Source organism: Papaver somniferum, chromosome 3 (genome assembly GCF_003573695.1).
Source record: "Papaver somniferum cultivar HN1 chromosome 3, ASM357369v1, whole genome shotgun sequence".
Classification (NCBI taxonomy): domain Eukaryota; kingdom Viridiplantae; phylum Streptophyta; class Magnoliopsida; order Ranunculales; family Papaveraceae; genus Papaver; species Papaver somniferum.
The window spans coordinates 45,456,087-45,467,503 of NC_039360.1; positions in this window are offsets into that span (position 1 = coordinate 45,456,087).

An 11,417-nucleotide genomic window follows, 5' to 3' on the forward strand; every position below is an offset into this window, starting at 1 on the left:
TACTCTCAAAGACGATCTTCAACGATTATCTGGAAGTTTTGATAAAATCTCAGCAATGTTATTTGGTCAGAAATCCTTTGGAAACACTAATGGTTTAGGATTTAAGAGAAAGAATGCAGGTATTGTCAACTATGTTCCTAAGTGTCATGGGAAAACAAAGGATGGCAGTTGTGATAAATAGAAGGCACTTCAACAATACAAAGGATCGTCGGTTTGTTCTTTTTGTGGAAATCCAAATCATGTTCAAAACACGTGTTGGAAGTTCAAGCAGAGGAACAAAAGAATTTATAAATTACAAGAGAACATGCAAAAGTTGAATCTGTATAATCAAAGGTCGTGCAAAAACAATGCTTCCAGAATCATAAGGAGGAGGAAACCTGTTTATGCAACAAGCCCTGACAAGCAAGGGGAGCATCTGGCTCACTTTGTCTCCGGTTGAGCTCGGAGACGCTGTCATCCTCATTCTTAGCTTGAGAGGTTGAGGCTCTGCATCTTGTGGCTCAAGTATGTATCTATGTTTGTTAAGAAAATATCCTGCTAACGATATTGATTGTGGATCCTTAAACTGTGGAAGACTGTGTCAAGGATTAGGGTCTGACACTTATAAATCTTCTTATCTTCTTCTTTCTTCTCATACGTTTTCATGGCTCCTGTAACTAGAGGCTCTTCCAAAAGTAATGCAGTAGAAGAAGTCAATATATATTTGTGCAAAGGAATTACTTCCTCAAGGATGATAAAGAAGAAGTCTACAATCAATAGAAAAAGTTCTTCCTCTAACTGTCTTTTTTTTGTTTGTCGTGCTGATAATCATTTTATAGAAATGGTGAAAGACTTCATCAGGAAGAGAAATGATTTAAAATCTCGAATCATTTCCTCTGTGGAAGAAATAACTCACTATGGACAAAGGTTGTCTCTAACTAAGAATACCTTGAGTGATCTAAAAATGGAACTTAGTGAGTTAACTGATATTTCTGAAGATTTAGAGGAATTGAACGATCCCATAATCAATGGGTTTTTCAATAACAAGAAGGAGTTCTCTGTAGATGCCCTGAGAAAGATACAATACCTAGTAAGTCTTCTTTTTTATTTAGTTGGAAGAATAACTAGTGTTTTGAATAACGAAGATTGTGAATACACATAGCTATTTTTGTTTTCATTTTCTTATGTTATTTTTTTAGGTTTATTGGTTCTGAAATTCTAAAAATATTTGGAGGATGATATTATTGCAGTATTAAGCTGTTTTGAAGTATTGCAATATTTTTATGGGATATGTATTGTTTGCGTCTGTGAACTTGAAGGTCCCATATTGTGTCAAAAGTAAAGTCGTTCATAAATTGATATTCGTATTGATGAAAGGACGAATGGACTTTTGACAATTACAAAAGTTATGCCTATGCAGTCATGTATCTGATGCACTATAAGAAAAGTCGCCTTTAGTGACAAAAAATTGTGTCACGAAAATCAATTTCTTCGTTACGAAAAGAATTCAGTGGCATAAAAATTTTCGTCACCTATAGTGAGTCGTTGAATGTGTTCGGTGACGACCTTAAGAAATTATCACCGATTTTTTTAATTAGCGACTTAGTTTTATTTGCCACCAAAACTACCTTTTGGTGAGCAAATAAAATTGACATTGTTCAGTAATTTTGTGACAAGAATTTTATCACCTTATGTGTTTTTAGTGAGGAAATTATTTTATCACTTATAATAATTTTAGAAACAAAAATTATTTGCCTCACAATACATTTATAGTGAGGAAACAAATTCGTCACATAAATAGTTTTAGCAGCGAAATTTTCTCGTCTCAAAAAACTTATAGTTTAGCCGAGAAATAATTTTCATCTCAGAAAAGAAATCAGTTTTAAAATTAAGTTGTCTCTAAAATTACGTATAATGACCAATTCTGATCGTCTCTGTATTGTCATTTCAATAACGAATACCATCGTCTCTAAAATAACTTTATCGACGAAAATAACTTTATCGACGAATATAGTTGTCTCCAAGAATAACTTGTCCACGAAATCACCCGTTTCAAAAAATTATTACAGGCACAACAGTACCCTCACAATAACTATTTTCCGGCAAAATAATTTGTCCAAAACTATATTCTTAACATGCCAAATTGGTCACCAAAATTTCTTTGGTGACTAGCCTATATTATCTCCCATCATTCCAAAGAGAGTTCTTACACAAAAAATATAAATACATAAATAAATAATATTAATTAAATAAAAATAATTATTCATTAAGATAACTGATTAAAACAATATCCAAATGAAAAGAACAGATTTTCTTTGTATGCGGATTTATATCATCTTGAGATTGAATTTTGCGTAGCAATGCTTCCTCATTAGAATCATCAATAGTTGTAGCGTCGTCGTCTTCCCTTGTTTTTCAAATCTACAACACATAATTCAACAATAAATGTGGCACGTTGTTGTCTTCCTTGTTCTTCCAATCTACAACAGATACTTTAGCCTTAATGAGTGGTGTAGCTCCCTCTTCGAAGCCTTTCTATAATAGCTCATTGATTTTATCCTGTATACTTAACGTAAATAGAATTACTATAAGAAAGGTGTGAAACAGTGATTATAATAATGTGTTGAAGGTACTGAGTCAAAGTTTTTCATGTACGGTAGGTAATTAGCAAGAGTGAAAACTAGTGGTCACAGCATCACATGAAGGTGCAGTACACATGGCTGATGCAACACTACATAACTCACATGAGAAACCATAAATCAGTAATCGCCAAGACGAAGTCACGAAATGCTTCAAAGAACTAACCTGTAATGGTGATCGTTTTGGGCTCAACTGTAATTCTGTATAGGTGGATAAAATAGTAGTATCTACAAACTATAGGGAGTTCCCTACCTCATCATCCCCATCTAGATAGTATTGTCTAGCAAGCTCCACCAGTTTGTCAACATTTCTGACCTTCCAATAGTAAAATAAAAATTATGAACATAGTGGAAAACAAAACTCCACAAGAATGATTTGTTAGCTTTTTTTTCTATGGTTTCAATTTCACAATGATTTATAAAAATTATTGAGAACAAACTGCCAAGCATTAATTTGGTGGTTTCCATATCCAAATAGGGAAGCAACCTGTAATATATGCCAAAAAATATAAAAGAAGTTACCTTGATAAGGATGGTATCACCACGTTTCATCAACATCAAGTTAGCAGCTTTCATACGATCTGAAATATCTAGGTGCACTATATTTTACCAATAAAGTATAATGTCGTCAGCTTATAAAAAAGCAGATGCAAATAGGCATAGAGATATCAACATTGTAGACATTCTTTAGCTCAGAAAAAAAGTTGTAGATTCTCAACTAGCCGAAGATTTTTCAATACTTACAACTTCGCTTGTAAGTTTAGGTAACATTAGCAAACTTCGGGTTGCTTTACTAATCCTTAAAAAGAATATCTGTTCAACAAACATAAAAACCAAAAATTAGTGAATCAACATCCAGTAAAATTGGCATACGAGGCTGACAATAGACATTCTAACATCAGAAGTTATATAATGGAAACTAAAAGAATGTGAGCAATCTTCTGTAGTCTTCACCTCTCCCAAATCCTTAAGTACCTTCTCTATATATCTTGCTTCCCCATTCAATCATAAACTACTAGTTCTCACATAAATTATTCTTACATAGTTTTCACCTCTCCCAAATCACAAGTACCTTCCTAGTTCTATACCCATTTAACTCACACCAATAAGAGCAAAAAAAGGCGAAAAATATTGCCAAGTTCTTGTTGTCTAACAGATGAACAACACTTCAAATAACAAGGAAAAAATTAATCACAAAATCCAGTGAAACATAAATAAATTCACATCTTCGCTAATTGGCCAAATATGAAGAAAAACAAAATCAAAAATGCAAAAAGTTGTTGAATTCTCAATGTTATAAACATAGATATTGCAATTCAGCAGCAAACCATGTAGCAAAATCAAGAACTTACCAATGAAAATCATTAAAACTTACGAAATTGATGAAAGCGAAATTAAATCGAAGACCTTGCCGGCATTCCATCCGATTGAGCTGTTTAATAGCAGTATCATTATCATCGACGTCATCGGAAAACCCTAAAACCCAAAAAAATTAAGCCAATGAAGAAGAAAAGAATAAATGAAGCACCTAGAACGGGGAAAACTAACCTCAAAACAATGGTCTTTCGAAATCATAATCTTCTTCACGAAATTTCATTAAAAAAGACCTTTGATTCAGGTATTAGTGCTAAAGAGAAACCATGAGAATGAAACTCGATTCATGAGAAAGACTAACAAAAACCAAAATTATCAAGATCATTCGTCATACCAAACAGGCCGGAGTCGTCAAAAAAATTATTTACAAAAAAGGAAAAATCGTAAACCCTAAAAAGATGAGACACAGTACAGTCCAGCAAATATACAAAGGAAATCTTGAACCAAATACAAAACAGAAACAAGAAAATGAATACCAAGATAGCTTAGACATCAATAATCGGCCATGGTAACGAGATTATTGGAATGGTATCTTCAGATTTTGGAGGGTTTTTTCCTTCCCTAGAGCGAGGTTGAAGAGAGATTGAGAAAGAGATCCGAGAGAGAGGGGAAAGTGAAGTGAGAGAAAAAGATTTCCGGATTTTGACAAAAAAAAAAAGTCTGCGGTAAACCATGGTTCATACGGATTAAGGAAAATTCTGGATGACAGATATTTGGTATGCGCTTCTCATACAGATTAAGGCAAGTATGTGACAAGTGAGAACCATATTCATGTAAAGTGCCCTTCTCATACGGATTAAGGCAAGCATGTAAGAACCATATAGGCATATACATATAAAAAGTGAGCTTCCCAAATTTCCTTGTGAAATTGACTAATTATCTAATTCTTTTATTTTTATCTAGCTATTTTGATGACATTAAGTAAGATCGAGTAAAATTAGATTGAGTTGTGCATAAATAATTAAGTATGATTTAATAATGTTGAGAGAGAAAATTGAACACAATTTGATGGAGAACCAGTCATCCGGAGTCTAATAATATTGAGTATGATCTAGTTGCTCTGATAAAATCAAAAAGGTTTAAATAAAATTGTATTGATTTTGTGGATGATTAGTCAAATTAAATTTCATCTAATAATGTTGAGTAAAAATTGAGTACTATTAGATCGAATTAGACGGAATTAGGTGGATAATCAACCATATTGAATCTAATATAATATTGAGTATGATCTAGTTATTTTGATGAAATTAAGTAAAATTGGATTGAGTTTGTGGATAATTATTCAAATTAAGTCTGATCTTGTAATGTTAAGGGAATATTGAGTACAATTTGATTCAATTGGATGAAATTTGGTGGATAATCAGTCATACAGAGTTTGATAAAATAACATTGAGTATAATCTAATTATTTTGATGGAATTAAGTAAAACTAAGTAAAATTGGTTGAGTTTGTGGGTAATCAATCAAATTAAGTTTGATCGAGTAATGTTGAGGTAAATTGAGTACAATTGAATTGAATCATATGGAATTAGATGGATAGTCAGTCATAGCAAGTCTGATCTGATAATATTGAGTATGAGCAAGTAATTATTTGGATGAAGTTAAGTAAAATGGAGTAAAATTGGATTAAGTTTGTGGATGATTTGTCAAATTAAGTGTGATCTTGTAATCTTGAGGGAAAGTTACGTATAACTGAATTGAAACTTCATACTTTGCCAGCATAGTGTAGCCTCTCCAACTCTTAGTCCCCTGTGATGGGTTCTAGAGACAGTACTTTCTACAAATCGATTACATGTATTATTTGATTTATCATACACATACAAGAGATGCAAATCCACGGTGGCTGAGGATCATTGCGTCTATATCAAGTTGGGATTTCTACAGGTGATTGTTCGGCCAATTCATGTACTCTAGCTAGGTACAAATAAATAACCACCAAAATTTATTAGTTTTGGTGTATCCATGAAGTTTCAATATATAATCATATTTATCAACCTCCTCTTCTTCAATATCAGAGTATGAACCTAGACACTATTTCTATTGAAATCTGGTTAATTTTTACAGGTGATTGTTTCTGAAGATGTGTCATAAATAAAGGACTTGATTTTTGTGATGTTGTATTATTTGAGTTGAATGGATATTATTGTTGTTTGAGAAAAGGGTTTGAATAAAAGTGACTATGTGTTTGATAGTGATTTTTTCTAATTGTCTGGAGTATTAGAGTGGAGAACTGTGATATAACTTGACTAAGAGAACTTTAAACGGTACATGCAGTATGAAATAAGAACAATTTAGAAAGAACTCATCATAATCTGCAAAATCAAATAAAAAACTAATGATGATGTGCATTTTAGTTTCCAATTTAATTATTTATTTCTAATGATGAATCTTAGAATATCATCACATCATAGAATGAAGATAAGTATTTTTAGTAACTACATTTATTAAAAATTACTTCGAGGAATAAATTGATTACCGCTAATTTATAAGTTATTGTTAAATATTATGTTTTACGTGATAAAATACATTGTTACCGAAAGCTTATTTTTCAACAGCTATGTATTTTTTTTTCACCATAAAAAAAATTTGTGACAAAATTTCAGTAATCACTGAAATCATGATCTGCGGTAAAATTATAGATTCACTGAAAATAATTAAAGCGACAAAATTTAGTTCGTTACAGATGTTTTTTCTTGTGACGGTTATAAGTAGTTACTATATAAATATTTGCAACAAAAAAACTGATAGTCACTAAAAATAAATATAGTGTCAAAATTTTAGTTTTGTTACTATAATGTTATTTAGTGATGAATTAATTTTGTCAGTACAAACTTTTCTTTGGTAACGAAAATTATAGATTATCACCAAAAAAATTCTATGTCAATTCTTTAGCATCGTCACAATAGAATTAAATGGTGGCAAAAATATATTATCACAAAAAGCTTATCAGTGAAAACATATAATTTCGCCTCTAAGTATAGTCACTAAAAACTTATGAGAGACGAATACTAAATCTTATCGCAAAAAATCTAACAACAGTGACAACAACTTTTTTGCCACAATAAGTAAGCTTTAGCAATGAAATCTTCTTTGCCACAAAAACTATTGTCACTAAAAGCACATTTTCTTATAGTGATGGAAAATAGGATGAAATCTTTTGTTTGACAAGGATAAAGTCTATTATGTCGTTATGCATATAGTGATGGAAAATATAATAGATCCTTGTATGTTATCCACGATATTGATCTTCATTGATCCATTTTGTTATGTTTTACTGTGAAGGCTCCATTATGTATCTTATGTTGAGCACCTTACAACTATGTCGATTAATATTGGCCTTGTTGGCTGTTCCATGAGATGCTATATGTTGAGCATTCTTGAACTAAATTAATCATCTTGATTGGTTATTTGCTCCGAAAGTCTTCCTTTGTTGAGCAAAATCTTTTGACAATTAAATTGATTGCTTCGGTGATTAGTTTGGTTGTGTATTCCAATTAGATTAATTATGGGTTCTCTTGTAATTAATCTAGTTGAGTTTTTCATATATTCCACAAGTTCTTGTGTTGAGTATATGAACGGCTATACTAATCATGTTCTATTGGTTGATGTAGTCGTATATTCCGTAAGGTTTTCCTTATGTTGACTATTTGAACGATTAAGGTAGTCATCTCCGTGTGGTTATCTTAGTCATAGCTTCGTGAGTTTTATTATGTTGAGCACAATCAATTAAATTGATAACTTTTGTGGTTTGATTTAGTTGTGTATGCCGATTAAATTAATCATGGGTTTACTTGTGATTAATTTGGTTGAGTTTTGGATATAGAAATCATTTACATGGTTTTTGGTGTCCAATTAAAAAATCCTTCTTTTCTTTCGAAATTAAGGTCGCTCTTGTTGTTCTTTCGGGAATGACATCAAATGGGGGAGAGTTCTTTTGAACTTGTGCTTAATGGTAATATCTTGCGGGGTGTGCGACTGTGGAATTTTATAGGGGTTATCTTGTATCTTAAAACTCCTTGATGAATGCATTTAGCTTCGGCTTTATGATTGAAATTGAGTTGGTATGTATTTTTCTTTTAGTCTATGAAATGTCTCTTGTGGAAATTTCATTATGAAACCGTTCTTTTACCTTTGCCAATTTTATTGACAAAAAGGGGGAGAAATAATGTAGTTCACACTACAAATACATATGGTTTTCAGATCATTGTTTAAGGGGAGTGGTTTCCATGATCGAGATGGAGTATTGACTAAGGGGGAGTGATACATATCACCATAGTATTGTTGTTAAAGTCGTGCTGTAATTGGACTTTGATGTTAGATAATGATACTATGACAGTGTATAATAATGGTCGAGAATTTCGATATCTCTTATTGTTATATCTACGGATCTTCAACAACGGTGGTGCTAAATTTACAACCTTTGGGATCACTGGAGTACTTGGAAGGACGAAGATTTCAAGGAACGTTGAAGATTAGACTATGGAATAGGATCCACTAAAGTTTATCTTTTTTGTATTCCATATGTATTAATAGTTTTTCACTAAAATTGACAAAGGGGGAAATTGTTAGAGCATAGCTCGGTCGACCTCGCATTCGTTGCTATATCAAGCATGTTTGTCAATGTTAGTGATCAAAACTATGAGTCTTGATTTCTAGTCTACATAGCTAAGTCTCGGACTAGGACAGAAAAGTGTAGTTGAGCTCAAGGACTTCATGGCGATTCATCATACAACGACGAAGATCTATACAAGGAACCGTGGAACTTCATCAACAAAAAGGTATGTGGAGACTTGAACTTATCTATCACTCAAAAGTCTATCTATTTTATCTCCTACTTTTTATGAGGAAAAAATTTGTATGCTATATAAACTGGATCATACACATTTGACATTTCGAGCTGAGTATTCACTACTTATCTTTTCTCGAAATCGTGTATTGGTAAAGCGTTTCGCTTTGATCAAGTTTATCTTCACCTAGTGACGAAAGTCATGAAAAGTTTCAATTACTTTGAGAATTTCTCTGACGTGAAACGGTCTGTGAATAACGGCTATATAACGTCCTCTGAGAATGTCTCAATGATTGGAATTAGAGTTTAGATTACATAACCATGTGTTTATGGGTGAAAACTATTTCTTTCGGTTTTGTTAATTTGGGTGTGTGGATGAGAAATGAATCTAAACCCTAAACAAATGCGCTGCACGAGAGTGCTTTTGATTCAGGAAATCAATCTGTACAATTCTGTCCTAAACCAAAAAATGGCGGTTCAAGATTTGCTTCGGTCACAAAGTGAAGAGACGGGGTTGATCTTAGGGAGGGAAGCGAAGAAGGTGTTGATATTGTGAAGGTGTTGGTTATTTATGACTTGTATCAGAAAGCTGAACTGGCTTGCAGAATGTAAGCTATCAGTTCTGGTGTTTGGATACGTTGTATCAACACTTGGTTTCTGTCTTGTCTGTTTTTTGGAAATAGGGAGGAGAACCTATTTATACAAGTCATTGAGCATAACCCACGTCTCTCATGGGAAGTGGAGGAAGTGGAGTAGTGGAGTTGTGTGTTAGTGTCACACAACCAGTCTTGCCCACTTCTCCCATCATCACTAACCGTCCATGTCTTCCTGACACGTTCTTGTGATGGCGCGTTGCACGCTGCACGTTGTAAACCGCCATACCAATATCCCAGTATGTATCCCCCAATTTGTGACATGCTTGATGTCTCGATTGTGTGGATCGTGGGACTCATAGAAGGTAGCATACGGTGCTAAGTTAAATAACTAAGTTATTTGGGAAATCGATATTTATGAAATATCGTGTGTATTCTATGCATGTAATGCAGCGAATATATTCAACATGTATGAAGCATCGCTATTTTAAGGCTTAACGGAATAGGTCACGAGTTAAGCGTCTTAAAATAGCATCACGTCCAGCCATCTTCGAGTGATCGTTTGGAGGCTATACAGGCAAGCCCTGCTTTGGTCGATCACTCCACGTGGAAGAATGGCGGACGGTGATCATGGTGATGCTTCATTGGCCATTTAACTCCTGACCAAGGATGCCCAACCAAGCTGGTAGAGTTGGACGGACGAGATGATATATGACGCTCATGTGCGACCGCTTGATGAAGTTTTAGGGTTTTGAAGAGGTGCGCAAGCATCACTCTTCAGCTTGGTCGAATCCAAGCATGGGAGACGTTTTTGGCAAGACCGACCGGGCATGCGTGTAGACGGCTTGCCGGTGTACACGTCCGTACCTCACTGTCCCATGAAAGTGTGATCTAAACCACTCAATTTGTCCGGCAAAGAGGAGCGGCTGAGATTTATTTGCGACAGAAATCCATGCCGCACGTCATGCCTACTTCGGGCGTGTGTTTCGAGACGTCCATCCATGGTTGGCCTTGGTCGGTCAGTCAGGCGTGTAGATGGGCCCATGGTGATCATGTTGACATGCTCGAGACCCTTTGAATCTACATCTACACCCTTTATCTATGCTTGCGAAAATGGACGCTCGTGATCGATTAGCGACACATTTAATATGATGCAAACCCTAATTAGGGTTTTTGGACGGTCGCGTGCATGCTTGTTCGGCCGTCCTAAACTATGAGCGACACTCCTCATCCGGGGAGGTCGACCGTGTGGGACCCTTGTTGGGCCGGCGGTGAGTGTGGTGGTATATGTCCGACCAACCCAGGCTTGATCTAAGCCATCCAACTATGCCGGTGAAGTTGGATGGTCGCGATCGATTTAAGTGTCTAGTGGACTTTTCCTACGACCCTTGACTCTTCATGCTGACCCAACTTCGGACAAGCATACGTTGCAATGTGGCTAGGTCAGGGAAAAGTCGGCTATACAGGAGTGAAGGGGGCCCGCCGGTGTGTACCACGACAGATGTCCGACCGGCTTTGGAATAATCCTCGCCGTCCAACCGCGCCGGCGAAGTTGGATGGTCGTGACATGTTTAAGTCTGCCTTGGCCGGTTTTTGTCGCACGACTTCTTTTTTAGCTGCTCCACACCAGCTTGGTCATCCAGCTCTGGTCTGGTGTTTGGTGGCTATCTGAAGGGCGTGATGTGCACCTGACCGGCCAGGGCATAAATGGGCCCGCTGGTGGTTATTGCGGTGGTAGCCTGCTCCTGCTGAGGATCGTCTAGGATAGTTAAATCATGCGACCAACTTGCGTGGACGTGATTGTTTCTGAGACTGATATGGACAGTCCAGATTCAAATATGCTCAATCGGGCTAGTACAACACACCGATAGATGTATGCTCAATCGGGCTAGTATAACACACCGCGAGGTGTAGCCTGTACGGGTATTTCGTGCATGCCTCACTATCAACACTTGGAGATTCGTGTTACTCTGCTGAGAGCAACACTCAGTCGGGATGCCGCACTAATAATGAGAGTTCTGCGGGAACGACACAGGAAATACAAGGC